Below are 18,113 nucleotides of genomic sequence, written 5' to 3'. Positions count from 1 at the left end.
GCTCCTAGCAACCCATCACCACATGGAAAGTCATGGAAGGAAGACTATAGTGTAGTAGGCATCGGATTTTATGGGTTCATTGAAATGACTCAGTCACACCCTTCCTGAGATATTGAAATTGTGGCAATATGCAAGAAGATCCACTCATAGTGATCATTTGAAGAGGAAGAATCAGACTTACTATTTTACCTATAGCTATTTCTTCCCACCCAATATTTTAATGATGTATCTTTGTATAATAATAATAATTATGGTATTTGTTAAGCACCTACTATGTGCCAAGCACTGTTCTAAGCACTGGGGTAGTTACAAGGTAATCAGGTTGTCCCACATGGGGCTCACAGTTTTAATCCCCATTTTACAGGTGAGGTAACTGAGACATGGAGAAGTTAAATGACTTGCCCACAGTCACACAGCTAACAAGTGGTGGAGCCGGGATTAGAACCCGTGACCTCTTCCAAGTCTGTGCTCTTTTCACAAAGCCATGCAGAGTGAAGTATGGACTGAAGTGGGTAGAGGTTGGAGACAGGGAGAGTAGCAAGGAAATGAATGCAGTAGTTGGGGCAGCATATTTTAAGTGACAAGTTAAGGGGCAAAAGGAGGCTCAAGCAAATAAAATTAAGGAAGGTGAAATATTCACTGAGAACAATGGTTAGGAGAAAATGCAAATACAGATTTTGCTCCATTTAAGAAAGGAGGTGATTCTCTGAGGGCAATGGGCCAAGACAGTTCTAAGACTAGATGTCAAAAAAGACCCCGAATCCATAATGCCATCTCAGGATTTTACATGCTCCTTTTATTCCAGATTGCATAGTTTTGTATTCAAAATATTTAACATAAACATAAAATCAGAAGCAAAACAAAAGTTAAGGTACTTCAACATTCAAAGCTTTGCTTTTTCAAGAAGATTGTTTTTCATAAATTCAACAGAAAATAAAGACTGCAGTTATTCAATGAAAGTCAAGGAGAAATGTGGCAATTGGGAGCACTAAAGTATGCCAGTGTTTTTATCTTCATTTTCATTTCATTTCTACTACTTAAAAGTCAGTCTTGGCCTGAATGCACTCATCCCTTTTCACTGTGATTTCCATTCATGTGGGGAGAAGGTGATATTTCTATTAAGCTGAAGAAAAAAATGCTAAAATGATTCTTTAAACAGTATATAAAAAATTCATTTTCTCTGAAGGCCAAACAAAGTTAAGAGCCAACAAAATAATTCACCGGATCTTATTTAGGATTGTCACCTCTATTGAATGGCACCTTAGGCACAGATGACATTTATTGATGACAAAACACAAATGATGACTAGATGATGTTCCGTTTGATGGAACAAAGCTCTTGGGCATTTGAATTACAATCCCCAATTTCCAACAGCTGAGGAATAATGCTAAATTACCATGAAATTGGGATAAAATGCTTCTAATCATTTAAACATACATATATAATGTGTATATACATACATCATATATGACAAACATTTCAACATGAATTCATGAAAAATAATCACTCCTGAGGACTTTGTTTTTATCCAACGTCCATTCCATTTTTGTTTCTTCTTCCCTTCACCCCTCTAATTCCATATATTCTCTAGTGAGGTCCAGAGGAGATAATGAAAACAACCCTTCCCTCTACAGCTCTGTAAGTAGGATACCAGAAATAGTCAAATGTCTCTTCCAAATATTTACTCAGGAAGCAACAGATGGAATTCAAGGAGTAAATGTCTCCGATTCTGTGCCAAGCAAGACTCCACAGTGATCAGAGGGACACCTAAGATCAGCGCACAGCTGACAGCACACTATTGTCCCTACCTCCATATGCTGTGAGCTGAATCGCATGGCAGGTCACAGAAGCAAGGCCAGCTTGCAAAAGGGAAGTAACCACTACAGAGCACACCAACAAGAATGGGTGACAGCCTGGTTTGATAGGGGCAGAATGATGAAATAATAATGACAAGATTTATAAAGCTCTTGCTACATGCAAAGCACTGCAGTAAGCACTGGGGTAGATACAAGACAATAAGGTACCACATGGGGCTCCCGGTCTAAGTAAGAGAGTGAACAAGTATTGAATTCCCATTTTATAGATGAGGAAAATGAGAGCCAGAGAAGTTAAGTGACTTGACCAAGGGCACACAGCAGGCAAGAAGCAGAGCCAGAATTAGAACCCAAGCCAGTCAGTCAATCGTATTTATTGAGTGCTTACTGTATGCAGAGCACTTAAGTGCTGCAGAGAATATAGTATAAAATTATAACTGTATAACATACTCCCTCCCCACAATGAGCTTACAGTTTTGAGGCCGAGACAGACATAAATATAAATAAATTACAGATACATACATAAGTGCTGTGGGACTGGAAGGGGGGATAAATAAAGGGAGCAAGTTGGGGAGATGCAGAAGGGAGTGGGAGAAAAAGAAAAGAGGGCTTAGTCAGGGAAGGCTTCTTGGAAGAGATGTGCCTTCATTAAAGCTTCAAAGGTGGGGAGAGAAATTGGCTGTCAGATATGAAGGAGGAGGGCATTCCAGGCTTGAGGCAGGATGTCGTGAGATAGGTGAGATTGAGGTATAGTGAGAAGGTTAGCCTTAGAGGAGCAAAGTGTGTGGGCTGGGTTGCAGGAGAGTAGCAGGGTGAAGTAGGAGAGGGCAAAGTGATTAAATGCTTTAAAACCAATGGTAAGGAGCGTCTGTTTGATGTGGAGTTGGATGGGCAACTGCTGGAGGTTCTTGAGGAGCAGGGAAAGTTAGCCTGAATGTTTTTGTAGAAAAATGATCTGGGCAGCAAAGTGAAGTATCGACTGGAGTGAGGAGAAACAGAAGGCTTGGAGGTTGGCAAGGAGGCTGATACAGTACTCAAGGCAAAATAGGATAAGTACTTCCCAAGCGCTTAGTACAGTGCTCTGCACATAGTAAGCACTCAAAAAATGCAATTGAATGAATAAGTGATTGTATTATCGTGGTAGGTTTTTGGATGGAGAGAAAAGGGCAAATTTTAGTGATGTTGTGAAGGTGGAACCAACAGGACTTGAGTGATTATTTGAATATGTGGGTTGGATGAAAGAAAGGAGTCAAGGATAACGCCAAGGTTATGGGCTTGTGAGACAGAAAGGTTGGTGGTGCCATCTATAGTGAAGGGAAAGTCAGGGAAAAGACAAGGTTTGGGTGGGTTTTAAGGAGTTCTGTTTTAGACATATTAGGTTTGAGGAAATGGTAGGCCATGCAAGTAGATATGTCTTGAAGGTAGGAGAAAATGCAAAACAGCAGAGAGGGAAAGAGATAAGGGCTAGAGATGTAGATTTGGGAATCATCCAAATAGAGGTGGTAGGTGAAGTCATGTGAGTGAATGAGTTCTCCAAAGGAGTGGGTGTAGATGGAGAATAGAAAGGGACCCAGAAATGAGCCTGGAGGGATTCCCCAGGTCAATCAATCAGTCATATTTATTTAGTGCTGACTGTGCACAGAGCACTGTACTAAGCACTCAGGAAGACTACCAGGCCTCCGTTCTTTCAACAAGGACCCTCAGCTTCGCAGTGTCCAAGGCAATGAGACTGTCAGCATAGCATGACGGCTACTAAAGATTCAGGAGTCCCCTGCACAAGAACTGCCTTACCTAAAGTGCCTGGCACATAGTAAGTGCTAAACAAATAACACTATGATTATTATCATTGGGAAGATAAAAAGGACATAGGAAGGAATAAGACTCTGACATGCATTCTTTAAGAGACTGAAGAGTATGCTCACATAATAAAATGGCAATGGCATATAGGATATTACTGTGCATGCTGCACAACATGATGATGTCAGATTGAAAGGAATGGACAGCACAGTTTTTCCTCGCCACAGGAGGCTGAATATTCAAAGCCAGCCCTGAGGAGTCATCCCTGCACTGTCTCCATAAGTTGCTTCAACCTGGACTGAAATTTCTGCTTTAGTTTCCCTACTGCACTTACTATCACCTTCAGAAATAATGGGGTGATGGTGGTGATACAGGTTAGGGACTGGGCACGAGTTGGTGTGAGGAGCACGCATTCCCACTCTATGATTCTGTGAAATTACTGTTCTAAGATCTTCATATTGCCACAGCTGGCTCTAGTGATGGATGGGGAAATCCTCAGCCCTCATGCAATGTCACACTTCAACATAGGGGCACATAAAATTGCGTTCCTGAGGATCCAGGGGAGTCCCTGAAGGGAGAAGCTAGACAGATAGCATTTATAGCTGAAAATTCTCTCAGTTTGTTGCAACACTTGCTTAAATCCTGATATGGTGACTTTTAAACTCTACTCTTAATTAACTCCTCAACCTGAGACGGGAAGGATAATTTCGCATCTCATATCCTATTGTGTGAAGTTGTATCTTACCATCAAGTTTCTCTTTATCAAATTTTCAAATTTTTTAGTCAACATCTTATAATGAGGCTTCTACTGTTGATTTTCCCGCTAGTTATATAAATGATGGGCTATTCTGAAAGGAAACAATAGATTAATCATCCAACTTTTTCTCTTCAAGGTGAGGGGAAGGAACATGAAATGTATAATTTAGGAGACATTTCATTTAACAAATAGTACCTTTTATAGTTCAATACAGGAATGAATAAAAGTTTCACACTTCCAGAAAGTGAGACGTCCTAGAAAAATTGCTGAATATTGCATTTCTATATCACTGTATTAAGGCAGTTCCTGTGAAATGTCCCCATTATTGAATCATTCTTTTTCAGAAGATATTACAGTAAAAACAAAAACATCCAGCTTAAATAAATAAAACAATACTCATTGCCTCAGTAAGCTAGAAGGTGGGATAGTCTATAAAATGAAAAGGCCAATATGAAATGCAATAGATATTTCATGGATAGATGAATTTATGAGACTGTTCTGCAATTTTTTTTGCCTTGTGTTCATAGGTCACCCAATAATCTGTCCTTGAATTGCTGAAAACTATAATATTTTATCATATCCCTTTTTCAAACTATAGAATGCAAAGTTATGCACAATTCTTATCTCATCTAATAGTTTGGTGACCCACAGCTTTGGTCTTGCTTCCCCACAGGTCTCTTGGTTATTTCATAACTATCTTCTCTTTATTCAAAATTATTGAAGGTATTTTACTGTTTTCCTGTCGCTAATATTTTTTAGTCTCCTACATAGTAAGGATAACATACTTTTCTGATAAGAAGCCATTGATGATTACCCTTTTATCATCATTATAAGAAAAAGGGACTTTTCAAGTAAACTGGACATACCCACTTTAAAACACAATGGACTTCAACAGTACTTTATTCGTTTTCTTTCTGTCAGTACACAGATTTATCCAGCTATCAAATTTTTTCCATCTCAATCATCAAATGCCATTTGAGAACGAAGGCTGAATAAATATACTGGCCCAGCAAAAAACATCAGACCCATTTTACTGTTGCTCTTTCAAACATCTTTCAGAGATTAAGGAGTTGTCCCTCATATCTTCATAACGGAGAAAAAATGTCTTATGAAGGAATGCTCAGTGCCAATGTGCAGAGTGTTGGAGAAGGTGCTTGGGACATACACAGTAAAAGGGAAAACTTATTATCAACATGTTCCTCTCCCAAGCAAGCATTTCATTAAGTGTTTTGAAGATGTTCATCCTGCCATATCCCGACGCTGCAGACGGAATGCTGCTGTACAATGGGCAGAAGCAGAGCCCGGGGGCCAAGGTGGCCTCTGGCAGCCAGGCAGGGCGACAGCCGGACTTCATCTTCTTCGGCCTTGTGGGTGGCAGGCCTGAGTTCAAGAAAGATAGCCCTCCTGCCCACCCCATCCCACCCCACCTCCCCTCCCGTGGCCGCAGGGGTGAGATCGGGAAGCAGCGTGGCTCAGTGAAAAGAGCACAGGCTTGGGAGTCAGAGGTCATGGGTTCTCATCTCAGCTCCCCCATATGTCGTGTGACCTTGGGCAAGTCACTTAACTTCTCTGAGCCTCAGTTACCTCATCTGTAAAATAGGGATTAAGACTGTGAGCCCCACATGGGACAACGTGATCACCTTCTATCTCCCACCCCCAGTGCTTATAACAGTGTTTTGCACATAGTAAGCACTTAATAAATGCCATCATCATTATTATTATTATTATTCTGGGATCCCCCACTTCTTGGTCCAGACCCATGACAGCCAAAAGACTGAATTTGGGACAGATCTAGGGGTCCTGCCCCTCCCAAATCCAAGCCTGAGCAGCAGGAGCCGGGTGGGATGGGTGGGTAGGTGGGTGGATGGATGGATGGAAGGGTGGGTGAATGGAAGGGTGAGCCAATGGATGGGTTGGATTGGGATGGTAGGTGGTTCCTTGGCCTAGGCCTGGCCCACTCCCTCCTCCTCCTCTTCCCTGACCTCCACTCCCCATCCTGGTCCCCCTGGCCTGCCCTCTCCCTCTCTCCCCACCCTGGGCATGCCCCCCAGCCCTGCCCTGGCCCGAGACCACTGACGAATGTCCAGACCTGGCAGGTTTGATGCGGGCTTGGGCATGGCTACCATCCATCATCTCAACCTGCTGGCCCTGGGCCAGTTCCATACTGTGACACTGCTGCAGAGTATGACCCAGGGCAGTCGCACTGTGGGCACCTTCCATGCAGTCAACGGCACCTCCCAGGTGAGAGCCCCCCCACACCCCTTTTTCCTCCCTCCTGTCCCCTGCCTGACTGTGAGCCCGCTGTTGGGTAGGGACCATCGCTATATGTTGCCAACTTGTACTTCCCAAGTGCTTAGTACAGTACTCTGCACACAGTAAGCGCTGAATAAATACGATTGAATGAATGAATGAATTCATGGGACATTTTCATTTAAACTGGATGTGTTGCCATGTGTAGAGGAGTGGCTTAGGTAAAAGAGCATGGGCCCAGGACGCAGAGGACCTGGCTTCTTATCCCAGCTGCCCCACTTGTCTGCTGTATGACAGTAGGCAAGCCCCTGATCTTAGCTGTGCCTCAGTTTTCTCACCTGTAAAATGGGGATTCAATACCAGTTCTTCTTCCTAATGAGCCCCTTCAGTGACAGGCTCATTCTGACTTAATTATCTTGTGTCTATCTCAGTGCTCAGTAAAATTCTTGGCACATAGTAAGGGTTCAAATACAACTATTATTATTACTAATGTTATTATTAACAGTTGTCAGTGAGCAATCATGCTTACGCAACACAATTACCACCCTGACCATAATAATAATAACAAAAATAGTTGCGGTATTTGTTAAGCACATACTATACATCAAGCACTGTTCTGTGCACTAGGGTAAATACAAGTTAATCAGATCAGTCAGAGTCCCTGCCCCACATGGGAGCTCACAGTAAGTAAGAGGGAGAACAGGAATTGAATACCCATTTTACAAATAATAATAACGATGGCATTTATTAAGAACTTACTATGTGCACTGTTCTAAGTGCTGGGGAGGTTACAAGGTGATCAGGTTGTCCCACGGGGGTGCTCACAGTTTTAATCCCCATTTTACAGATGAGGTAACAGGCACAGAAAAATTAAGTGACTTGCCCAAAGTCATACATCTGACAGTTGGCAGAGCAGGAATTTGAACCCATGACCTCTGACTCCAAAGCCTGGGCTCTTTCCACTGAGCCACACTGCTTCTTATGATGCGTCTCATAAAAATAAGGAACTGAGGCACAGAAAAGTTAATGCACTTGCTCAAGATCATACAGCAGGCATCTATCAAAGCTGGAATTAGAAGCAAGGTTCTCTGTCAGATCTGTGCTCTTTACACTACACTAAGCTCCTCCTCAGGCTCTCAACTATCCATTAACCTTATCATTAACAGTGTTTATTGAGCACCTACTGTGCTGATCCACACCCTTGAGGAAATTGCAATCTAATGGATGACATGCAGATACAAATTGCTAGATATATAGTAGCTAGTAGCAGAATTGTCCTTTAATTTAAAGATGTTGCTGACTCAACTGAGACAGCATATATGAATGTGAGAATATATTCAGAACATATAAACCAGAAGTATGCAGGTTAGCAGAATGCACAGCCTGGGTGATGAGGTGGCACATCCAGAGATGAAGAAGATTGGTTTGGGAAACTCTCTGGGAGGAAGTGACTTTTTAGGAGAGTATTGACGATGTGGAAGAACTTGTTTTGGCAACACAGAGAGTTGAAAACATTTTTATGTAGGCGAAAAGACATAAAGAATAAGTTCAAGAGTTACATATGAGTAGAACTGAACTGCAGTTGGTTGATACAGACAGCCCAGGAACATACCGATCCTACAGTACACTGTGGGGTCAGCTCAGTCATATAATGGAACACTCTTCAAACTACCATCCCCAATAAGCCCTGGGTGCAGCTTATGCGGTGCTGAAAATATCATTATTTTATCAATCAATGGTATTTATTGAGCACTTACTGTGTGCAGAGCACTGTATTAAGTGCCTGAGATAGCACAATATAATAGAGTCTGTGGACCTGATACCTGCCCTCAAACATCTTATGACTTGGTTGAGTAGAGAGACATTTAACCAAATTACTGATAGAAGAAATGGCAGAGTATACAGATTTGTAGAAAAGTGCTACTGGGCCAGGTTGGGGAGACTATCAAAGAGCTTAAGAAGTATACACCCAAGAGCTTAAGATGACACCAAGGGAAGATCAAATAGGGTGGGAAAATATGAGAGGTTAGTCAAGGAAGGCCTCTGGCAGGAGTTACAAATCAATCAATGGTATTTATTGAGATACGATTTTTTGATTTTAGTGCGGCTTTGAAGGTAGGGAGAATTGTGATATGTCAGATATGAAGTGGGAGGGAATTCCAGGATAGAAGAAGGACATAGGCAAGGAGTAAGAAATGATACAAATGAAAATGTGATACAGTCAGTTGGATAGCAATCTGGGAGGTTGGGCAGTCCTTAGAGGCTTTGAAGGAGAATGCAAAGCCTCTGGAATAAGTGGGGTGCTCTCAGGTTCTCCCCTAGGGTTGGGCATAATCCAAATGCTTCCAAAAATGCTATCTATCACATAATCATGTTAAGCTAGTGAGCAGGCTGGGTTGTAGAAGGAGATCATGGAGGTGAGGTAGGAAGGGGAAAGCTGATTGAGTGCTTTAAAGTCAAAGTGTTTTTGTTTGATGTGGAGATGAATGGGCAACCACTGGAGAGTTTGATAAATGGGAAGACATGGAATGAGGGGGGTTTTTTAGGGGATTTGGGCAGTAGAGTGAAGGACTGAAGTGGGGAGAGATGGGAGACAGTGAAGTCAGTAAGGAAACTGATGCAGTAATGAAGGTAGGATAGGATAAGTGCTTGGATCAGTGTGGTAACAGATCGAGGTGGATGTTTGAAAAGTAATAAAACTGCAGTATTTCCCATAAGCAGAGAAAATTCAGATATCACAAACTAGTGAAAGGTAAAAGGAAAAACTTAAGAAGGAGATTAGTCTAGTAGATAGAGCACAGTCTTGAGAGTCAACAGGATCTGGTTCTAATCCCAGCTCTGCCACTTGTCTGTCCTGTGACCTTGGGCAAATCACTTAACTGCTCTGTACCTTAGTTACCTCATCTTTAAAATGGGAATGAAGACTGTGATTCTCATGAAGAAAATTGATTAGCTTGTATTTACCGCGGTACCTAGTAGAGTGTCTGGCACACAGTAAGCACTTAAATTCTGTCCACATCTTCAAGAACATCCAGTGGCTTCTCATCCACTGCAACACCAAAGAGAAAGTTCTTACCAAAGGCTTTAAAGCACTCCATAAGCTTGCCACTTAATAATAATAATAATGATGGCATTTATTAAGTGCTTACTATGTCCAAAGCACTGCTCTAAGTGCTGGGAGGTTACAAGGTGATCAGGTTGTCTCACGGGGGGCTCACAGTCTTAATCCCCATTTTACAGATGAGGTAACAGTCCCAGAGAAGTCAAGTGATTTGCCCAAAGTCACACAGCTGACAATTGGTGGAGCTGGAATTTGAACCCATGAACTCTGACTCCAATGCCCGGGCTCTTTCCACTGAGCCACGCAGCTTCTCAAGGTAGGTAGCACTTCCTACCTTACATTGCTGATTTCCTACCACAACCCAGTCCACCCACTATGTTCCTCTAACACCAACTTACGCACTGTACCTCCAGCTTGTCTATCTGGCCACTGACTCCCTGTCCGTATTTTCCTTCTGGCCAGCTATTCCGTCTGGTCTCATTCATTCAATTGTATTTACTGAGCACTTACTGTGTGCAGAGCACTGGACTAAGCACTTGGGAAGTACAAGTTGGCAACATATAGAGACGGTCCCTACTCAACAGCGGGCTCACAGGCTAGAAGGGGGAGACAGACAACAAAACAAAACATATTAACAAAATAAAATAGAATAGTAAATATGTACAAATAAAATAGAGTAATACATATGCACAAACATATATACATATATACAGGTGCTGTGGGAGGGGAAGGAGGTAAGGTGGGGGGATGGGGAGGGGGAGGAGGGGAGAAGAAAGATGGGGCTCAGTCTGGGAAGGCCTCCTGGAGGAGGTGAGCACTCAGTAGGGCTTTGAAGGGAGGAAGAGAGCTAGCTTGGCCGATGTGCAGAGGGAGGGCATTCCAGGCCAGGGGGAGGACGTGGGCCAGGGGTCGACAGCGGGACAGGTGAGAATGAGGCACAGTGAGGAGGTTAGCAGCAGAGGAGCAGAGGGTGTGGGCTGGGCTGGAGAAGGAAAGCAGGGAGGTGAGGTAGGAGGGGGCAAGGTGATGGAGATGTCTGTTTCATGACAACAGAGCATCATCCTCTCTACCTTCAAAGCCTTATTAAAATCACATTCTGTACAAGAGGCCTCCCCCAGTTAATCAATCAATCGTATTTATTGAGCGCTTACTGTGTGCAGAGCACTGTACTAAGCACTTGGGAAGTACAAATTGGCAACATATAGAGGCAGTCCCTACCCAACAGTGGGCTCACAGTCTAGAAGGGGGAGACAGAGAACAAAACCAAACATATCAACAAAATAAAATAAATAGATTAGATATGTACAAGTAAAATAAATAAATAGAGTAATAAATATGTACAAACATATATACATAAATACAGGTGCTGTGGGGAAGGGAAGGAGGTAAGATGGGGTGGATGGAGAGGGGGATGAGGGGGAGAGGAAGGAGGGGGCTCAGTCTGGGAAGGCCTCCTGGAGGAGATGAGCTCTCAGTAGGGTCTTGAAGGGAGGAAGAGAGCTAGCTTGGTGGATGGGGAGGGGGAGGGCATTCCAGGCCAGGGGGATGACGTGGGCCGGGGGTTGATGGCGGGACAGGCGAGAACGAGGCACGGTGAGGAGATTAGCGGCAGAGGAGTGGAGGGTGCAGGCTGGGCTGTAGAAGGAGAGAAGAGAGGTGAGGTAGGAGGAGTGAGGTGATTGAGAGCCTTGAAGCCCAGGGTGAGGAGTTTCTGCCTGATGCGCAGATTAATTGGTAGCCACTGGAGATTTTTGAGGAGGGGAGTAACATGTCCAGAGTGTTTCTGGACAAAGACAATCCGGGCAGCAGCATGAAGTATGGATTGAAATGGAGAGAGACACGAGGATGGAGATCAGAGAGAAGGCTGATGCAGTAGTCCAGACAGGATAGGATGAGAGCTTGAACGAGCAGGGTAGTGGTTTGGATGGAGAGGAAAGGGCGGATCTTGGCAATGTTGAGGATCTGAGACCGGCAGGTTTTGGTGATGGCTTGGATATGAGGGGTGAAGGAGAGACCAGAGTCGAGGATGACACCAAGGTTGCGGGCTTGTGAGACGGGAAGGATGGTAGTGCCGTCGACAGTGATGGGAAAGTCATGGAGAGGGCAGGGTTTGGGAGGGAAGACAAGGAGTTCAATCTTGGACATGTTGAGTTTTAGGTGGCGGGCAGACTTCCAGATGGAGATGTCCTGAAGGCAGGAGGAGATGTGAGCCTGGAGGGAGGGGGAGAGAGCAGGGGCAGAGATGTAGATTTGGGTGTCATCAGCATAGAGATGATAGTTGAAGCCGTGGGAGCGAATGAGGTCACCAAGGGAGTGAGTGTAGATTGAGAACAGAAGGAGACCAAGAACTGAACCTTGTGTAACCCCCACAGTAAGGGGATGGGAGGGGCAGGAGGAGCCTGCAAAAGAGTCTGAGAATGAACGACCAGAGAGATAAGAGGAGAACCAGGAGAGGACGGAGTCTGTGAAGCCACGGCTGGATAGCGTGTTGAGGAGAAGGGGGTGGTCCACAGTGTTGAAGGCAGCTGAGAGGTCGAGGAGGATTAGGATAGGGTATGAGCCGTTGGATTTGGCAAGCAGGAGGTCATTGGTGACCTTTGAGAGGGCAGTTTCCATGGAATGTAGGGGACGGAAGCCAGACTGGAGGGGATCGAGGAGAGAGTTGGTGTTGAGGAATTCGAGGCAGCGCGTGTAGACAACTCGTTCAAGGAGTTTGGAAAGGAATGGTAGGAGGGAGATGGGGCGAAGGTGAGGTGGGGTCAAGAGAGGGTTTTTTTAGGATGGGAGAGACATGGGCATGTTTGAAGGCAGAGGGGAAGGAACCAGTGGAGAGTGAGCGGTTGAAGATGGAAGTTAAGGAGGGGAGAAGGGACAGAGTGAGAGATTTCATGAGATGAGAGGGAATGGGGTCAGAAGCACAGGTGGCCAGCATAGCACTTGAGAGGAGGGAGAAGAGCTCCTCACTCCTCACAAGCCCTCTTATCTCTATTCCCTCTCCCTTTTGCAATGCCTATGCAATTGGAACTGCACACTTTAAGCACTTGATATTCACCCAACCCTCACCCCTACAGCACCTATGTAGATATCTACAATTTATTTATATTAATATCTCCCTACTAGATTGTAAGGAACTGGTGGGTAGAAAATGTGTCCACCAATTCTTTTGTATTCTCTCAGGTGTTTTGTACAATTGTCTGCACACAGTAAGTACTCAATGAATGAACTGATTGATCCAGAGTCCTACTAAAATCGCATCTCCTTCAGGAAGCCTTCTCTGACTAAACTCTAATTTCTCTACCCGAATAGCCATTTAATACTCATCCTCCCACCCCTCTCCCCCGAGCCTTACAACACTCTGTGAGCTCACTGTGGGCAGGGAATGTGTCTACCAATTCTGTTGTATTGTTATATTTTAATCACCCAAGTGCAAAGTACATTGCTCTGCACATTGTGAGCACTCATAATAATCATAATTATGGTATTTGTTAAATTCTTACTATGTGCCAAACACTGTACCAAGTACTAGAGTAAAATACAAGATAATTAGGTCCTACATGGAGCTCACATTCTAAGTAGGAGAGAGCATAGGTACTGAATTCCCATTTTGCAAATGAGGGAACTGAGGCACAGAGAAGTGAAGTGACTTGTCCAAGATTACACAGCAGGTAAGTGATAGAGCCAGAATGAGAACCCAGGTCCTCTGGCTTCCAAGCCCATATTCTTTCCACTATGTTATGCTGCTTCACAATTATGATCAATAAATATGATTGACTTATTGCATTGCTCAGTGGAAAGAGCACGGGCTTTGGAGTCAGAGGTCATGGGTTCAAATTCCAGCTCTGCCACTTGTCAGCTGTGTGACTTCGAGCAAGTCACAACTTCTCTGGGCCTCAGTTACCTCATCTGTAAAATAGGGATTAAGACTATGAGCCTTATGTGGGACAACCTGATCACCTTGTAACCTCCCTAGTGCTTAGAACAGTGCTTTGCACATAGTAAGGGCTTAATAAATGGCATTATTATTATTATTATTATTATTATTATTATTGTTATTATTGATTCATGTGGGCAGGAAATGGATATGAGAGGTGTTGATTGTTATATAGTACTCTCCCAGGAGCTTAGTTCAATGCTCTGCAAATAGTAAGTGCTCAATAAATATGACTGACTGAATAACCTTACACTCTGCTGCTTCCCTTATCTGTAATTTATTTTAATATCTGTGTCCCCTACTAGATTGTATGCTCTTTGAAGGCAGGGGTTGGGTCAAACAACTCTATCATATTGTACTTTCCCAGGGACTTAGGTCAGTGCTCTACACAAGTAATCACTCAGTAAATACAATCAATCAATCATTCAATCATATTGATGGTTTACAGTGTTCAGAGCACTATACTAAGTGCTTTGGAGAGTTCAATATAACCGAGTTATATTGAGTTATGTCCCCTGCCCACAACTAGGTGCTGCGGCACTGAGGGAGGGGTGAATAAAGGTTATAAATACAAGTGCAAGGGTGAAACAGAAGGGAATGGGAGAAGGGGAAATGAGGGCTTAGTCTGGGAAGGCCTCTGGGAGGAGATGAGCTTTTCATAAGGCTTTGAAGGTGGGGAGAGTGACCATGTGTTGAATATGAAGAGGGAGCGAGTCCCAGGCAAAAGAGAGGACATGGGCGAGAGGCCAGCAGTGAGAAAGATGAAATAGTGCCACAGTGAGTAGGTTAGCATTAGAGGGCTGCGGTGTGGGGACGGGGTTATACTACAAAATCAGAGATATATGGTAGGAAGGGGCAAGGGGACTGAGTTCTATAATGCCTATGGTAAGGAGTTTCTGTTTGATATGGACAGAGATGGACAACCACTGGAGGTTCTTGAGGAACGGTGAAACATGAAGTGAACAGTTTTGTAGAAAAATGATACTGGCAACAGAGTGAAGTATGGACTGAAATGGGGATAAAGAGGAGGCAGGGAGGTCAGCATGGATGCTGATACAGTAATCAAAGTGGAAGAGGGTATGTGCTTGGTTTAATGTGGTTGCAGTTTGGATGAAGATGAATGGGAGGGTTTTAGCAATACAATAACAGTAATATAATCATATAATAATAACTGTAATACTACAGTTATGGGCTCGTGAGACAGGAAGGATGGTTGGGTCATCTACAGTGATGGGAAAGTCAGGAGGAGGACAAGGTTTAGTTGGGAAGATAAGACATTTAAGTGTTCAATAAATATGACAATGAATTAAGTTTGAGGTGACAGGAGGACATCCAAGTAGAAATATTCTGAAGGCCAGGGAAAATACAAGACTGCATAGAAGGAGAGAGATTATGGCTGGAGATGTAGATTTGGGAATCGTCCACATAGAGATGGTAGTTGAAGCCATGGGAGCAGATGTGGGTTCTCTAAGGGAGTGGGTGTAAATGAAGAAAGGAAAGGGACACAGAACTGAACCTTGAGGGAGTCCCACCATTAGGAGGAGGGAAGCAATGGAGAATCCCATTAAAGAGACTGAGAAGGAGTGGCCAGAGAGAGAAGAAGAAGAACAAGGAGAGCACAGTGTCAGTGAAGCCAAGGTTGGATAATTTTTGCTGGAGAAGGGGGTGGTAGAAAATGACAAAGGCAGCTGAGAGGTTGAGTAAGATTAAAATGGAGTAGAAGCCATTGGATTTGGCAAGAAGGAGAGAGCCCTTAGAAAGGGCACTTTGGTGGAGTGAAAGGGGTGGAAGCCAGATTGGAGGGGGTCAAGGAGAAAATTGGAAGAGAGGAAGTGGAAGCAGAGGGTGTAGACAACTCACTCAAGGAGTTTTGAAGAGAACTGGTAGGAGGGAGATGGTTGATAACTGGAGGGAGTCGAAGAGGGTCAATGGAGAGGTTTTTTTATAAGATAAGGGACACATGAACATGTTTGAAAGAAGTCAGAAAGTAGCCACTGGAGAGTTATCAGTTGAAGATGTTTGTCAAGGAGGGAAGAATGAAGGGGACAAGCATTTTGATAAGGGGAGAAGGTATGGGGTGGGAGTAGATTTTGAGAGGAGGTGGGAGATCTCTTATTGAGTTACTGATGGGGAAGATGGGAGAGTCGAAGAAAGGGTAGGAGCAGGAAGGGACTGAAGAGAAGTAGAGGAGATTTTAGAGATATCATGACTGATGATTTCAATTTTTTCAGTAAAGTATGTGGTCAGGTTATTGGGTCAAGAGATTGGGCCGAGAGGAGCCAGGGGATTTGAGGAGTGAGTTAAACATCTAAAACAACTGGTGAAGGCAATGGACATGGGAGTCAATAAGAATGTTTCCTCACTCCACAAGAAACCCTAGTTGTTGCCTATCTACCTCCACATCAAACACAAACTCCTCACCATTGGCTGTAAAGCATTCAATCATCTTAGCCCCTCCTACCACACCTCACTACTCTCTTACTACAACCTGGCCCTCACACTTCATTCCTCTAATGCTAACCTTCTCACTATACCTCGATCTTTTGTCTTTCTTGCCACCAATCCCTCAACCACGTCCTCTCTCTGGCCTGGAAAACCCTCCCTTCTCAAATCCGATAGAAAATTACTCTCTCCCACTTTAAAGACTTATTAAAGACACATCTCCTCTAAGAGGCCTACCCTGACTAAGCCCTTCTTTCCTCTTCTCCCACTTCCTTCTGTGTCACCCCAACTCGCTCCCTTTATTCATCTCCCCTCCAAGCCCCACAGCACTTATGTACATATCTGTAGTTTATTTATATTAATGTCTGTCTCCTCCTTTAGACTCTAAGCTCATTTGTGGCCAGGGAATGTGTCTGTGAATTGTTCTATTGTACTTTCCCAAGCACTTAGCACAGTGCTCTGCACACGGTAAGTGCTCAATAAATATGATTGAAGGAATGAATGGAGAAATAATATTTCTGGGAGGAGAAAAGGGTGAAGCTAAAGCAGGCAAGAATTAATTTGACATGAGCAAGTTCAACCTGATATGATTCAATCTTATTTAATGAGTACTTACTGTGTACAGAGCAGAGCACTGTACTGAATTCTTGGGAGAGAGCAATTTAAGAGGGATTTCTGGATTTCTGCTAGCAGTGCTCTGCAGCTTGTGCACAATAGCAAAGGAAGTGAACTGTGGAGGTGATCCATAACAGTAGGTTAATGGTATTCATTCATTCATTCAATTGTATTTATTGAGTACTTAACTACATACAGAGCACTGTACTAAGCACTAGGAAAGTACAATTCAGCAATTAAAAGAAACAATCCCTGCCCACAACAGGCTCACAGTCTGGGGTAAAGGGGGCTGGGGGGGAGAGGGGGAAGACAGACATCAATACAATTAAAATTGGCATCAATATAAATAGTGTGGCTCAGTGGAAAGAGCCCAGGCTCTGGAGTCAGAAGTCATGGGTTCAAATCCAGACTCTTCCAACTGTCAGCTGTGTGACTTTGGGCAAGTCACTGAACTTCTCTGTGCCTCAGTTACCTCATCTGTAAAATGGATGAAGACTTTGAGCCCCCTGTGGGACAACTTGATCACCTTGTAGCCTCCCCAGCACTTAGAACAGTGTTTTGCACATAGTAAGTGCTTAATAAATGCCATTATTATTATTATTATAAATTACATTTGTCCTACCAGGTTCCTACAGAATTTCTGAGGTGGATGACACCTGTGATTTATTTGTGTCTAATTTATCTATTTGGTCTACAACTTCCACTGTGGTTACCGTAATTTCCAATCTTTCTGCACAAGAAAAACAACTGAATATGGGAACCTTCCTGGCACACATCCTCAGTAAAAACTATTTTCATCTTCAGATTCATCATTAAATGGCACGATATTTCTTATTCGTCGTAGTGTTGCTCACAGGGCATTCTTTAGAACCCTTTATTAGGCCTCCTCCAGGAGGCCTTCCCAGACTGAGCCCCTTCCTTCCTCTCCCCCTCGTCCCCCTCTCCATCCCCCCAATCTTACCTCCTTCCCTTCCCCACAGCACCTGTATATATGTATATATGTTTGTACATATTTATTACTCTATTTATTTATTTATTTTACTTGTACATATCTATTCTATTTATTTTATTTTGTTAGTATGTTTGGTTTTGTTCTCTGTCTCCCCCTTTTAGACTGTGAGCCCACTGTTGGGTAGGGACTGTCTCTATATGTTGCCAATTTGTACTTCCCAAGCACTTAGTACAGTGCTCTGCACATAGTAAGCGCTTAATAAATACGATTGATGATGATGATGATGGGGATTAAGACTGTGAGCCCCCCATGGGACAACCTGATCACCTTGTAACCTCCCCAGCACTTAGAACAGTGCTTTGCACATAGTAAGTGCATAATAAATGCCATTATTATTAGTATTATTAAATAGAATTATACATATATACATAAGTACTGAGGGGTGGAGAGATTGGGAAAGAGCAAAGGAAACGAGTCATGGTGTCGCGGAAGGG

This window comes from Tachyglossus aculeatus, chromosome 1, assembly GCF_015852505.1.
Source record: "Tachyglossus aculeatus isolate mTacAcu1 chromosome 1, mTacAcu1.pri, whole genome shotgun sequence".
NCBI classification, from domain to species: domain Eukaryota; kingdom Metazoa; phylum Chordata; class Mammalia; order Monotremata; family Tachyglossidae; genus Tachyglossus; species Tachyglossus aculeatus.
The sequence above is the reverse complement of the archived record's forward strand: the minus strand, read 5'-3'. Positions refer to the sequence as shown.